The sequence below is a fragment of the Equus asinus genome, unplaced genomic scaffold (genome assembly GCF_041296235.1).
Source record: "Equus asinus isolate D_3611 breed Donkey unplaced genomic scaffold, EquAss-T2T_v2 contig_378, whole genome shotgun sequence".
NCBI classification, from domain to species: Eukaryota; Metazoa; Chordata; class Mammalia; order Perissodactyla; family Equidae; genus Equus; species Equus asinus.
In genome coordinates this window covers 382,496-396,367 of record NW_027225047.1, presented here as the reverse complement: position 1 = coordinate 396,367, position 13,872 = coordinate 382,496, and the positions used below count along the sequence as shown (strand labels likewise).

General features: G+C 39.3%; 1 pseudogene; it reads right to left on the bottom strand.

Moving 5' to 3' along the window:
- Positions 1-491: 491 nt before the first annotated feature.
- The window catches only part of LOC139043817 (sodium/hydrogen exchanger 9B2-like), a 38,981-nt pseudogene continuing 25,600 nt past the window's right edge, over positions 492-13,872 (bottom strand).

Genomic DNA, 13,872 nt, shown 5'->3' with positions numbered 1-13,872 from the left:
ACGTTAAAAAAGGGCAAATTGATACTATCAAAAGTATCAATGTGCATACTCTTTCATAGAGAAATCCTATTTCTAGAAATTAATCCTATAGATACACTCAAAGATATGCTATATTTTGTTGATTTTAAGAAACACACTTTTTCATTTCTGAAATTAGGAAGTGATGTCATAGTTTAATTGGCAGCATTCTTTTTCTCTCTTGGTGGCATGTAAAATAATGGTGCTTCTTAGACTTGATAGTGTCTTAGTGGTATATGCAAGGATATTTTATTGATGCACTTTTTGTCTTGGCAGAAAATTAGAAACAATTTAAATGTCTGTTAAATTAAATTTAGGCAGGAAACTGGTTAAATAAAGTACAGTACAGCTATACAATGCAATACTCTGCAACCCTTACAAAGAATAAGGGAGGCATCATGGAAATATGACCATGATACATTTTAAGTAAAAACATCAAGTTATAGATTGGTATGTAACAGGAAAAAAGGAAGTGTATGTGTGCATTTGGGCATACATTTGTATATGTACAGAAAATAGCTCTTATGATTAATTTCATTAACTTGATATTATGAAAGTATCTGGAAAAAAACTAATCTAATCAGAAAGTAGTCATGAGAAGAAGAACTTAAAATGAAATTCACCTTTTCACTGCTCCATCCCATGCCTGCAAGGAAAGCCATGAGCAACGTACACAGTCCTCCTGACCCAGGGAAACCAAGATACACACTGCTGAACACCGACAGCACAGACAGCCCCAAAACAAGGCACGCCCGCTTCCATACAAGTTTGTCCTTGAGGAGAAAAAACGTGGATTAGCTCAATTATTTCATAGAACTGATTTTTAATTATTGATTTTTCCATATTCAGGACTTAGTAGAAAATAAAAATGTCTGTATCTGTGCACATAAATGCATGACATAACATTTACTTTCTTTTCCTTAACAAAAGTAGAGTTAGCATGTGTACAAATGCAGCTTCCCCGTTCAGGAACCTCAGTGAGCCTCCTCTGAAGTCATTGACGCAGAAGTCCGCAGGGCTGAACGGAGCAGCAGAAAAGAGTGTGTGGGCTTTGGAAGTGGACAAATTAGGGTTAAAATGCAAGCTCTTTCCCACCATTGGCTATGCAGTTGCCATATTACTTAGCCTCTCCAAGCTTTGTTTCCTCCTCCTTGAAAGCAGTTACATCATGGGGTTTTTGTGAAGCTTAAAGATATGATATCTCTATTATTTTTAGGTTCTCTATTTACTCTTTAATGTGATGCTCTCCAGTTCTTCTTTCTAAATCTTTGAATACCAAGAAACTCTAGGTGGCTGTAGACTGAGAGGAGTCTGTGGTGTTGATTTTTAAAATCTAAGCAATGTGCTCCTCTCTTTCGTTACTTGTCCCTGTTCAGCCTTTAAACTTCTTGATTGCTTTAGAAGGCAGCAGGTCCTTAGAAGGGTTCGACTGGAAGCGCACAGGCCCTGGCAGTGGATGAACTGAGTTCATACCCAGCTCTACGGCGTTCTAGCTACGTGACCTTGTTTAAGTCATCTCTCCCTGAGCCTCAGCAGTGAAATGGTCATATTAAAGGTATTCTCTTCATGGGTTATTGTGTGGATTGCACTAGATCAGCGCTTCCCAACAGAACGATCAGTGATGCTGGAAATTTCTATGTCTGTACTGTCTCTGGAAATGTCCTGTGTCTGCTGGAGCTGCATGTAGATAGTCGCTGCCCTGATGAGCACAGCGGGACTTTACTCAACTCACCTGTCATTTTATACACAGTAAGCAACAAAATGTAAGCCATCATTTTTCTTTGTACTTTGTTGCATAATTAGAAAATCCTTGAATTTTCTTTTATGCATTCATAAAATCTTTTACAGACTATTTTACTTGGAGTTTTTTTGCAGCACAATAAAAATTCAAATCAACATACATTCTGATAATGCAAACATTAATTTTCTTAATTAAAGTTTTACTTCAGTTAAGATTTGAATTCCATTCAAAATGCTCTGAAATCTCAAAATAACACCAATTCTTTTAGAAAAGAAAAGGTTTTTATATGTTTACCTATCAGAAGAGACTAAAGAGGGTAAAGGAAAACAAACAAGCCTTTGTTTCTCATTAAGAATCACTATGTACAGTAAAGAACTTCAATCTACTCGGTGAGAAAGAGACTATATTTTAATGAAATGTTAAGGTCTATCTATTTGATAGTATTAGAATCTAAGGTATTTTGACACTAAAACCGTGGGCCCAAAGAACCATTTTATATCTTGATTTAGTTGAGTATTATGAATAATAATAAAAATAAAAAATAAATTAATTAAAAAAATAAGACTTGCGGGGCTGGCTGGGTGGAGCAGTGGTTAAGCTCGCACGTTCCACTTCGGCGGCCCATGGTTGGCCAGTTCGGATCCCAGGTGCAACCTATGCACTGCTTGTCCAGCCATGCTGTGGCAGGCGTCCCACATATAAAGTAGAGGAAGATGGGTACGGATGTTAGCTCAGGGCCAGTGTTCCTCAGCAAAAAGAGGAGGATTGGCAGCAGATGTTAGCTCAGGGCTAATCTTTCCTCAAAAAAATGAAAATAAAAATAAGACTTGCATATCCTATTAGTTTGGAATTCATGTTATTTGTTTTACAGTGCAAGCTGAAGTGTACAGAATATAAATAGGAGAAGAAAATCCCAGGACTGCATTAACATCTTCAAGGTTTAGCTGTCTTCCTAAGCCTCACAGACAGCACTGACAGAGCAGCAAGCAGTTTTAAAATGGGGGTCATTTGCTAAATCACGTCCTTCACATGGCTCTGAGGGAGTGTTCCAGAATGTTTTCCCGTGACATTTTAGAGCACGACTTTCCCACAGATGGTTTCCTTTACCTGGTCACTGCTTGGGAAGTACTGAATAAAAAATCCAAGAAGAGCCCCAGCTGCCACACCAATTACTACCTCCAAAATGCCTCTGAGGACATTAAAAACCGTGGAACCTTAGACACACATAAAAAAAAATCTTCAGTCAGAACTCTAAATCCATAAATACAAAGACTTTACTTCAATCATCACACAAAGCATCTGATTACACAGAAGGAAAAGTTTACAGATATTTCCTGCTCTCCACAGTCTTAAATATATGTGACTTAAAGTGTCTAATAAAATGGGCCTATCTTATAAGAAAGGTATGCATTATTAGAGATAAACTTCAAAATAGGCATAAACTATGATTTGTGCACTTTTTTGTACATTTACTTCAAAAAACTTTACCTAAAGGGCCTAAGAAAATATGAAAGATAAAATTCATGATTCAGAGCTAATTGGTATGATATGCATAGGCTGGGTGAGTAGACTGATCTAGTTTTCAAACAGCCATTTAATAGCCTGATTTTTTTGTGTGTGAGGAAGGTTGACCCTGACCTAACATCCGTTGCCAATCTTCCTCTTTTTACTTGAGGAAGATTGTCGCCGAGCTAACATCTGTGCCAGTCTTCCTCTATTTTATGTGGGACACCGCCACAGCATGGCTTGAAGAGCAGCGCTATGTCCGTGCCTGGGATCTGAACCCACGAATCCTGGGCCACTAAGGCAGAGCACACGAACTTAAACCATTACCCCACAGGGCTGGCCCTACGAGCCTGATTTTAAAATAACAAATGTACACTGATTTTAGTAGGTTTGATATGTATAGAATACAGGAACTTAATTTGAGAATTAAAATCAAGAATCTTTTCTTACTATGATGAGTGTAAAGGACTCATTCCTTCTTGAATGTTTATTCTAAAAGCAAACTGAAAACAAATTATTTTTGAAATTGCTCTTAGAAGAATCTTTATTTCTTACTCAGCTTCTTTGAAATAATAGAGAGGTAAGTAGAACCAATATTTTCCCCCATATCATACAGAACTTAGGAAACTTTAATTAAAAAAACTTTGTGAACACATTGTGCAGAAAATTATATTAAAGTTGCTCAAAGGGGCCGGCCCAGTGGTGCAATGGTTAAGTTCACACATTACGCTTTGGCGGCTAGGGTTTGGCAGTTTGGATCCCGGGTGCAGACATGGCACCACTTGGCAAGCCATGCTGTGGTAGGCGTCCCACATATAAAGTAGAGGAAGATGGGCAAGGATGTTAGCTCAGGGCCAGCCTTCCTCAGCAAAAAAGGGGATTGGCAGCAGATGTTAGCTCAGGGCTAATCTTCCTCAAAAAAAAAAAAAAGTTGTTCAACACATAAAGCCCTTCTTCACACACTATTCTAAGAAAAAATGTACTAACTAGTTATTGTGGGTTTTTGTCATTGTGGTTTAGAGTACACAATATGTCACCCCAAATATGCCACTGGGGCATAAGGATTATTCTGAGTTGAAGGCAATTGAGAAGAAGCAGATATAAGAAAAGCTCTCTGCCCTCTCACTATTTGCCCAAAAGCAGGACATACATTCATAAAGGTGTCCCCTCTCCTTTTTACCAGGAAGGACAGAAGTTAATCACTGAGACAACTTGGGACACTTATGGGCCCTTATCAGCCCCAAGACAGCACCAGAGGAATTCACATCACAAACTTTGCTAAAACAAGCCCTTATCTACCGTTAGGTCCCCATATGTTTCTTTTCCCACAATTTGCTGCCTCTAGAAGCTCAAAGCTCCTTTATCTTGTGCTTCTCCACATAATTATTGTTCTTTGCTAAAATGCTGAACAAGCCCAAATTCTGACCGCTCCTTTGACTTACTCATCTTTGAGGTCTTGTGTAAGCACAATGCACACGTTAATAAACTGTTTTTCTCTTGTTAGTCTGTCTCTTGTCAGTCTGATTACAGGGCCCCAGTCAACGAACCTGGTGTGGGAAACGGTTTTTCCTCCCCTACAGTTTCAATTATCTCTTGTATTTAAAAAAATGATTACCTCTGTAGTAGTTTTATTTAGCTAGGACAGCTCTCTATTAGGTAATAGTGTGACTGTCAAAAACATTTATCTGTGATAATAGTATACGTTGCAAGATATTACAGTAAATAATTTACTATAAATGTGTAGAAAGTAACTAACCACTTTCAGTCTCCCGTATAGTAAGATTGTTTAAAAGAAAAAAAGACTTCTTGGGCCCCACCTCTGAAAATTCTGATGCAGTAAGTCTGGCCGGGCCTGGGATCCACATTTTAAAGAGGCTCCAGGTAGCTCCTATCCAGATGGTCTAAGGACTGCATTTAGTAGGGCAGGGCAGAGGGTACAGAGTATTGTCAAGTAGGAAGGTTCTTCAGGCTAGCCCCACCCCCACCCCCACCCCTCAGATTATGAAAACCCCAGCAGCCACTCCCCACGGCCCTCCCTACCCTGCTCCTGTGTGATTTTAATGCAAACTCTGTTGCTCTAAAGCTGTGGTTTCCATTCCCAAAGATTATGATTTAAGTGGCCTAAGGTAGGGCCCACATATGAGTATTTTTAAAAAGTTCCCAGGTAATTATAGTGTGCAGCTGAGGCTGAGAACTATTGTTTTAAAGGTGTATACCAGGAAGCAGGGAGAATGTACGATTGGACAGGTACAGTAGAGTTAAAATAGAGACAAGGGTGTAGATTCGACCTAATTGGTAATAGAGAATCCTTGCTGGTGCTTGAACAAGAAAGTAAGACTATCAAAACAATGCTTTGAGAAGATTAATTCACCAGTGATACACGGTGGGGACTAGACGTAAGGCAACTTCAGGGTGTGGGAAGAGGTGAAGTACTAGGTAATTGGCATACGTCAAATATAGTCATAAAATGGGAGGATAACCATGGGGCAGAGAGACTGAGAACACAAGACTTTCTAAGGTGTGTTCCCACTAAATAATCTGAAGCTAAACTTAGCCCACAATTACATTTTGTCAATAATATGAAATTGCAAATCTTATCTTCCAGTCTTGGAAACAGATTAAAAAGTGAACTTAAATGTGTGCTGTCCCAAAGGATAATAAAGGTGTTGAATAACAGTAGGGAAAAAATGCCTTAAGTTCCTGTTTTATTACTACTTAAAACAAAATATGTCTGTATCAGACAGTTATTAAGTATTAATAAGATACACATTAAAATAATTATTTCCCCTAAAATGTTAAAGACGAGAGAACAGAAACTGTCCCTCCCACTTGGACTACTTTGTCCTTTGTGCTCACTGAAACACCTGCTCACCCTCTGTGCGCAGTCTCGAAGGCTGACCCTCCCGGGTGGCTGCATGCAGAAGCTGTTCTCCTTCTTTCGACTTTGCTCTTTTGAAGCCCCCTCACGCACCTACCACAGTACTTGAGCATTTTATATTTAGAGGGTGAAGGGAGTAAAGACAAGAAGCCACTGGTTTCTCCTTAGGTATAGAACTAACTCTTGGAGTTGCTTTTTCTATTTTAATTTGCCTTAATCAATTATCAAGGAAATATGCCACACTCACAACATCATATCTATGTCGCTAGAGCATAAGAGAACAGCACACATGAACTGATCAGTTTACCTGTGGAAAAGGCCATGCCCAAGCACGTGTTGAAGCCAGTGGTGGCCAGAATGTCATCAAAGCTGCCAGCAGCCATGAGTAAGGTCGGGACACCTTTTTCAACACCATAGCCCCCTTCCTGCAAAAGGAGCATTGAAGGCACCACCACAGCTGGAGACACAGCACCTAAGACAAAACTAAGCAGGCAGCACTTTAAATATTTATGATAGCATCTTCTTCATTATTACTATTATTAGTGAAATTATAATAACCTCCACTCTTTCAGAGGTTACACTTTAGACAATTACAGTCTTTCAAAGGCAGTGAGGTCCCAAACAGAAACACACGCACAGCTACAAGTTCTACAGAACACTTCTTCTGAGCGTGGCCATGGACAACTTGCGTTGGGACTACGCAGCCTGTCTGAAATCTGTATTTACGGCTGGTCTGGGAGACCTAATGGGGTGAGGCCCCAGGAATCTGCCTTCTATCTAAACAAAACATCCACGGCATGAGGTTTGAAAAACACGGCCATGGACTTTTTGGATTGGAATCCAGTGATGCGAGGCCTTCTATCAGGACCTGGCATGTAAAAATCAGACAACAGATTAGAAGAGGAAGGCCATAGTGACAGTAACAGTGACACTGATAACGGCAGCAGTAGGATAGCAGAAAGCATTTATGAAGCTCACTATGTACCTAACACCATTTTAAGCACTTCACATATATTAACTAATTTAATCCTCACAACCACCCTATGAGGTAGCTACAATCATTATCTTTGTTTTGCAAATGAGGAAATGGAGGCACAAAGAGATTAGGTAATTTGCCGAAGATCACATACTGGAAAGTCAGAGCCGAGATTTGAATCTAGGCAGTATAGCTCGAGAGTGTTAACCGTGAGAAGTAAGTAGTTCTTACTTCTTGCCTACTTATCAGCACCAAATTATTATTATTTTTTTTAAAGATTGGCACCTGTGCTAACATCTGTTGCCAATCTTTTCTTTTTTCTCCCCAAAGCCCCCCAGTACATAGTTGTAGACTGTAGTTGTGAGTGCCTCAGGCTGTGCTATATGGGACGCCAATGCCACCTCAACATGAGCCGTGGGGCTGGCCCCAACACCAAATTCTTACCAAGTACTTTCATATTTATTTACTTCTTATGGCTCTTAAATCTTAGAAGTAGGAACCAGGGGCTGTCCCAGTGGCATAGTGGTTAAGTTCATGTGCTCTGCTTCGGCGGCCCAGAGTTTGCTGGTTCAGATCCTGGTGTGGACCTATATACTGCTCATCAAGCCATGCTGTGGTGGCATCCCACATAGAAGAACTAGAAGGATTTACAACTAGGATATACAACTATATACTGGGCCTTTGGGGAGAAAAAAAAAGAAAAGAGGAAGCTTGGGAACAGATGTTAGCTCAGGGCCAATCTTCCTCACCAAAAAAAAAAAGAAGAAGAAGAAGAAGAAGAAGAAAGAACTAACAGCAGGAGGAAAATACAGCAGAACAGATAATCATAAGAGCCTGGTGAAAGGAGGAGGAGGCCTGTGCTAGGTGTGGATCACCGTTGAGCATTCGTTATCCTTTGTATGGACTTTGAGGAGAGATCTGGCATCTCTCACTGGCATGGAATCAGGCATAATAAAAGTCTATTACTTCCTCAATAGTTTAAATTATTATAAAACTGTCAAAGTTAGCACCTACAAAGACATACACTATATTTTGAAGTTATAATGTTTATATGCTGGTATATTAATAGTCATAATATTATGCTGGAATATCTGTATTGTATTTTCTGATGTCCTTACGAAAATATTATGCATTCACTTGTATAGCGTCAGAGAAAGTCCTAAATGTCCGTGTGTATTTTCATACGACAAAGAAAAATCATTACCCCAGTATAAATCCCCATTGCCACGGCAAACCCATTAGGAAGTGGGCAAGAAGAGCAGATGAGCATGCCTCCACAAGACAGGGACCCATGGCTAATCTTACACAGACACCCTTCAGCTTCCTCAGGGCCTGAAATATAAAAATAGACATACGAAATAACCCTCTAAAGACACACAGAGAGAATGACATTAAATGCTTTTTCTTCAGTGTTCAGACTGTCTGGATCATCCATCATGAATTTTCCAGGTAATGAGTTTTATTTAACAAACATTTCAGTGTTCTAAGTGTTTTAGAGTTGGCTTATTAGTCCTCATAGCAACCTATGACACAGGGGATAATATTATCATCATTGTTTAGATTTTCTCATCCAAAAAGGCACAAGTTAAAGCTGTTCTCCAAGATCATGAAATTAGTGAGTGGTGGAGCTTGGTTTGAGCTCGGCCAGGCTGCTTTCAGAGTCTGTGCTCATAACCTCCACACTAGCTGATCTAACCGTCTCGGTGTTGGCCATATGTATAATTTGTGGCCCCAGAATGAACCGGATGTAAAGGCAATCCTCAAGAACATTCATTCCTGCTTTCAAAAGCAAACACGAAAAAAGCACACTTTGAGACTCATTCTGTATGCTAGGCAGTTTTCTGAGCCAGCATAGTTAGTCCTAAACACTCGTATAGGGCTTTCCACACCAAAAATATGATGTCTTCTCTCTCACAACCCTTATTTATAACTACGGCCTGTATCTCTGTCAGAGAAAAGGGGAGCCTTTATTCTTGGTGCTGTCCCTAGATAGACAGTAACTCCACCTTTCTCCAAGAGAGAGTATGGGAACATCTTTTGGGGACAGTCCTGTATGAAATAAATTTCATTCTGTCGTTCTGAATGCTGTGCAAAGTGTCCACATCCATTTCCTAAAGCTCAGTCATTCTAAATACTTGCAATATTGGAAGAACAAAATTCCAAGTCAATAATTAGAAATTTATACTTCAATACCTGTGGATCAAGCCCAAGGCCAGCACGAACCAATATGACAGATAGTGCTATGCTTCTCAAAGCGGAAGACCACTTCTGCTTGATCTGTACGTTATCATTGATGACAGGGATATTTCTGATGAGAAACCCAGCAAGCAGCATGCCTGGGATGGAGAAATCAAACAAATCTTTAGTTTTCAAATACAGAAAATATTTTCAGTACTTTAGATGTAGAAGAGACTATCCCAGGATTATAATCCCAGGAACCACTTCTTTTATGCTTAGTCCTTAGATGAAATTATGTCAAACTTTTGATGAAAAAAAAAATTACAGGAGCTAAGAAAAGGCTTTAATATGCAGATAAAAATGAAAGATTAGAATAATTAATAATTCATTAATAATTGAACCTGAAAGAGAGAAACAGGATGTAGTATTTGGGTAGAAAGTATGATCAAATTCTGAATATAAAATGTTTTAATACAAGGCCCAATTCAGTCATCTCTTTGTATGCAAACAGCAGAAAGATTCTAAAATTATTTACCATGCCAGATTACTTGAAATATCAATACCTATATGGGCTCTATTTTACCTATTTTCAAACCAGATAATTTAATAAAAAACATATAACCTGCTTTGCAAAGGCTTAGAAGTGAGTTATCATGAAATAGACATTGTTCTGTCATGTCAGCTGGTGGCTCTTCTTTCCTTCAGCCATTCAACATTTATCAAATGCCTTCGGTACTTTCGACACTATAGTAGGTATTAGAGATATTGCAATGAACAAAGGCTCAGTACTATCCCTCAACAAGCTTTCAGTCTATGGGGGCAACCTCAATTTTATGGAAGCATGAGGAGGCCTTATACAAGCTGAGACAAGGAAGGGTGAGTCAGCAGGGGCCAAAGAAGGGGAAGGGGAATGAAGAAGGGGCTGGAGAAGTTGAGAAGTTTCTGGGAGAAATAACAGTTTCTTCCAAGGTATGAAGGGAAAGTGTGACACATTCTGGGAACTGCAAGTAGTTGAGTGTGCCTGAGGAAGCCGGGTAGTTTGTCAGAGAATCCTGCCCTCCCTGATACCACATGCCCAGATAGGGGAAGGATTTCTCCTCAGAGACTGCAAGCCGTCCACACTCCGTTCTTCTCCAGCAGGACTCTTTTCTTACCACGTCCTTATATGGACCACACTTCAAAGGACTAAATAAATTTACTAACTTTGGGTTGTTTTATATGTAAGCTATGAGAATAGAGATGAATTACAAGTATAGCTTTTTGTGACTTGTTCCAGACACCATTAGGCAAGGAAGCATCTCTTCCAGGCATTTCTCATTGCTGCCATTTAATCTAGAAGAAGTTATGAATTCTGCAGTCATGATCTTTCTAGAATTTTTGAAAGTAAGAACCAGCCTACAATAGCTGTTTTTAAAAGAATAATAATATATTTGCTCATGATAAAATTAAACCATGACAGACAATGTAAAGTGACCAGTACATGTCCTACCCCAAGTGCAACTTTCCAGCTTCATTCCCCAAAGGTTTCCACTGTCCAGAGTTTTCTGTGCCCTTCCAGAAAGTTTCTCTACCTATTAAAGCATGCTTCTCTGTGTGTGTGTACGTGTGCTCTTTTGCACTGGACACAAATGAGAGCATGTTTAAATACCATTGTATAATCTGTTTCTTTTCCACTTAACAATATATCGTGGACATATTCCCAATGATGCACATATATATTTGCCTTGTTTTTTTTAATAGTTGGAATAGTTTCTCGTTGTGTGGAAGTACCATAATTTTTGGACTAAGTAAGGGACTTGAAGGAACTTTCCAGACTTTTCATTACAAACAGTGCTGAAATGAGCACAGTATTTATTAACTGCATGCCAGACCCTTACTCTACCCTGGTAATGCAGAGGCGAGCTACACCAACATGGGCCTTGTCCACATAGAGCTTACATATTTGTAGGTTTGTGCAAGTATATCCATAGGATAATTCTTAGCAGTGGAAATGTTAGGCTCCAGGGTACAGTGTATATCATTTTTATAGATATTAATGAATTACCAGCCAAAAATGCTGCACTAACCTTACATTTCATTAATTTGTCAACAGTTCTTTACTGAAACTTAAAATGTGAATCTAAACCAGCCCTAAATTGATTATAGCATACAACTACCTGAAATCAAAAGGAATAATAGTCTAATAAGAACTCACAAATATGTAGGAGTTTCTTTTGGAGTTTTGGAGGGGATGAAGGAGCATTTTTCATTTCTGAGATGAATGTACAAACAATTTCCCTGAGACAGTTCTGTTTGCCGATGGCCTCCGTTGATGTGGCCACCTGACTGTGATTAGGAAGGCGCCCCCTCTGGCCTCTGAGCCCCTGGGGGGGCCTTTCCCTTGGGTGTGGAGAAAAGAATACCTTCTTTGATAAGGAGTATTCTTCTTTCCTCCTTAATTTCTATTACGGAAATTTTTTAAAACATGCAAAAATTATCAATACATGGCCAATCTTATTTCATCTACTCTCAAGTTATTTTGAAGCAAATCATTATTGAAAAAAATTTCCAGCAACCCAGACCATCAGCAAAGGAAACAGTGTCCTAGGAAAGTTGTTTTCACATTCATTTTTGGAATAAAAAATGCTCCTTCATCCTCCATCTCTGGCAATTATTTCAATGAATTTTTAAAAATATGGAATAGGCAATCACCACACATGTCTGCCTTAACAAGTCTTCTTTATGGATTCAGATAATGTTTCAGTTTTAGATACTGGCCCTAATACGCTAAGAGCCAGTAAACTTCTGTCACAAACGTACCACTATAGAAAGGGATGGTAAGACACATTACGTACGTGACTTTTAAGAATGATTTCAGTGACCTCAGGAGATTTCATGTAATCACAAAGCCCAAGGATTTATCATTTTGCAACATGTGTATTTTGCTTGTTGCAATAACAGGCATGGAGTGGAAAAGAGAAGGATGAGGTGTAAAGGGCCTTTTCATGGCGTCTAGAACAGTAGTCCTCAACTTAGGTTGCATATTAGAATCACCTGGGGAGCTTTTAAAAATTCTGATACCCAGGGCTACTCCATTCAATTAGTTCAGAATCTCTGGGGTGGGTCCCAGGCATCAGCTTTTTAAAAAATTTCCCAGATGATTCCTACGTGCAGCCAGGTTTGAAAACTTATGATTTTTCTGTGGAAAGTGTGGTCTTTGAGCTTATTAGAAAGGCAGAATCTCAGGCCTCACCCCAGACCTACTGAATTAGAGTCTGCATTTTAACAAGATCCAAGGTCATTCTCTGGATAATAAAGTGTGAGAAGCTCTGACTTAGATGCAGGGGTTAGTAAACATTTTCTGTAAAGGGCCATACAAGAAACACTGCAGGCTTTGTGGGCCACATGGTGTCTGTTATAAGTTCTCAGCCCTGCCACTGTAGTATAAAAGCAGCCACAGACAATATGTAAATGAATGAGCATGAGTGTGCTCCAATAAGATCTTATTTACAAGAAGAGATGGTTTGCCAACCCTTTATCATAGCACACAGGCATATTAAGAAACAGCCCCCCTTTTGTTTTTTGGTGAGGAAGATTTGCCCTGAGCTAACATCTGTGCCAAGCTTCCCCTATTTTGTATGTGGGACGCCACCACAGCATAGCTGACAAGGGTGTAGTCCACAGCCAGGACCGGAACCCACGAACCTGGGCCACTGAAGCAGAGTGCACGGAACTCAACCACTACACCACCGGGCTGGCCTAGAAACAACCCATTGTCATAATAATTCAATTAAAAACTTTAACAAAAAGCACCCATGATAAACAATATGAATTAAGTGAAATAACTTGAATTTTACCTAAATTGAAAAATATATTGAGAAACAGTGTAGAGTAAGATGTAAATAATTCTACTTCTTTTTACATTTAGTTTCAATTGCTCACCACAAATTCACAAGAAAATAATTTTGGTCTATGTTAACCAATCCTGAGGTCCTCACTAATAGAAAAAAATTTTTACTTAGGAAATGTGTGTGTGGGGGGGGGTCTGGCCCTGTGGCTGAGTGGTTAAGTTCATGCACTCTGCTTTGGCAGCCCAGGGTCTCACTGGTTTGCATCCTGTGCACTGACCTAGCACCGCTCATCAGGCCATGCTGAGGTGGTGTCCCACATAGAGGAACTGGAAGAACCGACAACTGGAATATACAACTATGTACTGGGGGGCCTTGAGGAGAAGAAGAAATAAAAAAAAAAGAAGATTGGCAACAGATGTTAGCCGAGGGCCAATCTTTTGAAATAAAAAAAGGAGATGTGTGCAAATATGCATGTGTAAAAGGTACATGGTTTTTAAATAAAACTTAATGATTTATAAATCTGTGAGAAAGGGACACAAAATGTCTTTTGTGGTATACTGAAAGTAGTACACTGAAATTTTGTAATATGGAATTTTTAAAAGAAACATTAAAGATATAATACCTAGTTTTAAGACTAATTTTTACGTGTCGTATCTGCACAGTTCTCATGGCCTCTGGAAGAATAGTTTTGTAATACATGTTGGAACTTCACTCGTTTGTCAATGATGTGAGTGACTGACAACAT